Source organism: Musa acuminata, chromosome BXJ1-6, assembly GCF_036884655.1.
Source record: "Musa acuminata AAA Group cultivar baxijiao chromosome BXJ1-6, Cavendish_Baxijiao_AAA, whole genome shotgun sequence".
Lineage (NCBI taxonomy): Eukaryota > Viridiplantae > Streptophyta > Magnoliopsida > Zingiberales > Musaceae > Musa > Musa acuminata.
In genome coordinates, this window is record NC_088332.1 from 44,222,501 (window position 1) to 44,224,801 (window position 2,301).

Genomic DNA, 2,301 nt, shown 5'->3' on the forward strand with positions numbered 1-2,301 from the left:
TCTTCGCTCTTCAAAGTATTGCTTTTGGATTATAAAGAGGCTATGATGATAAATAAGTGTCAAAGATGGATTTGAGCAATCACCAAGTTGGCTATTGATTCAGATTATTTCTTCATGGTGATGGCAAGTCACAGATACTTATGCATAAGTTTGAAGCCCAAATACTCTGCCTTCTCTCTTCATTGCTCTGTTTTCCAATCCTGAGAGGATGATGGCGGGGCAGTTTGGATGGCCAGCATGGCAACCACTGCAGCCATGTCTACCTCTTACGATGGGATTTGAGCAAGAGGTTGGAAGATGTACGGTCTCTTCTTCTTGTGATTGACAAAAGATGAATCTGAGCCTTCTATGTATTGGTTTGCGATGGTTCTTTTTAATACTTTTTCCATTTGAATGTTTAAAAATAATTTCATGCCTTACCAAGGATTACTAAACTTGTTTTCTCTTTGTCTCTCTAATTTTCAAGATTAATTATTTTAAATGTATTCTTGGTATGCTTTCATTATATTTGTTGAAGTCGTTAATTTTTCTGAGAATTTTTTTGATGGAGACAATATAACTATATTTATTTGTAACATAAATGTTATGTTAATTTGATTACATTTTTAGTATTCATTTCACATTTTTAATTGTTTGCGTGTTTGGAATGCTTTCATATTTTTATCAAGCTTTTTTTATTTTGAGATTTGGATCACTTGAAGCTTCTGAAGAAATGTTTACATGTTATCTTCAACATTGCCTTGTTTTAACATTTAAAGTACTTTAAAGGATTATTATCATACTGTTAAAAATCATTTTGAGGAAAAAATATTGCAATGAGATAGTTGGTCTGGTAAAAGAAAGTCTGAAGGCTCCATTTTGTATTTATTTGAAATCTGTGATTAAATTCTGGATGACTACAATTCTTTGGTGGGAACTTGAGAGGAAGCAAAATCTAGTAGGATTTGTGATGTCTTATTTGAATGAATTTTTCATGGGATAAAGTTATCTGCTGACTTTTTTCATGGATTTATTAATATGGAGCATTTTCAGGTTTGGGTATATCTTTATTGCGAGATGCAAGGAGACATACTTTATATAGTTGTTGGGCTAGTTGTTTTCTCAAATAATTTGATTCTTGTGGTTTGCTATTTTGCTGTCATTCATATTTGTATGTTGTTGATGGTTGGGATGATATGCCCATTATAAATGATGCCTTATACAACTTGCAGAGCACGGAATTGTGTTACCGATAGTTTGACCACTTTCTTTTTATAGTACAACTGGGTGATTGTATATTATTCGGTGATGCAAGCTCTAGACAATATATTGTTCTCTGGTTTTTTCAAGTCTTATTTTCGATTGTAAATTTTGTTGAAATTGTGCATAGCTGCACTGGAAAGTTGCTTTCACCTTTTTTCCCATCACAAGCATAATGCGAAGCTATTAGAGTCTGATATGTAACCTTCACTAACTGATTATCTTTATTCTTTGGTATGGAGCATTTAGGGGATTTGAAGCCTATTTTGGGTGGGAAAGAAATAATACATTCAAAAGGAAAATAATATGTCCAAGAGGATTACTTCTTTTCTTCCTCCCTTTCGTTTTCCACCTTTAAAAGTTTTGATGATTTTTTGTTTTTATTTTTAACTTTGCTGTATTAATTTCATCTTCGCTCTTCAAAGTCTTGTTTTTGGATTATAAAGAGGCTATGATGACAAATAAGTGTCAAAGATGGATTTGAGCAATCACCAAGTTGGCTATTGATTCAGATTATATCTTCATGGTGATGGCAAGTCACAGATACTTATGCATAAGTTTGAAGCCCAAATACTCTGCCTTCTCTCTTCATTGCTCTGTTTTCCAATCCTGAGAGGATGATGGCGGGGCAGTTTGGATGGCCAGCATGGCAACCACTGCAGCCATGTCTACCTCTTACGATGGGATTTGAGCAAGAGGTTTGAAGATGTACGGTCTCTTCTTCTTGTGATTGACAAAAGATGAATCTGAGCCTTCTATGTATTGGTTTGCGATGGTTCTTTTTAATACTTTTTCCATTTGAATGTTTAAAAATAATTTCATGCCTTACCAAGGATTACTAAACTTGTTTTCTCTTTGTCTCTCTAATTTTCAAGATTAATTATTTTAAATGTATTCTTGGTATGCTTTCATTATATTTGTTGAAGTCGTTAATTTTTCTGAGAATTTTTTTGATGGAGACAATATAACTATATTTATTTGTAACATAAATGTTATGTTAATTTGATTACATTTTTAGTATTCATTTCACAATTTTAATTGTTTGCGTGTTTGGAATGCTTT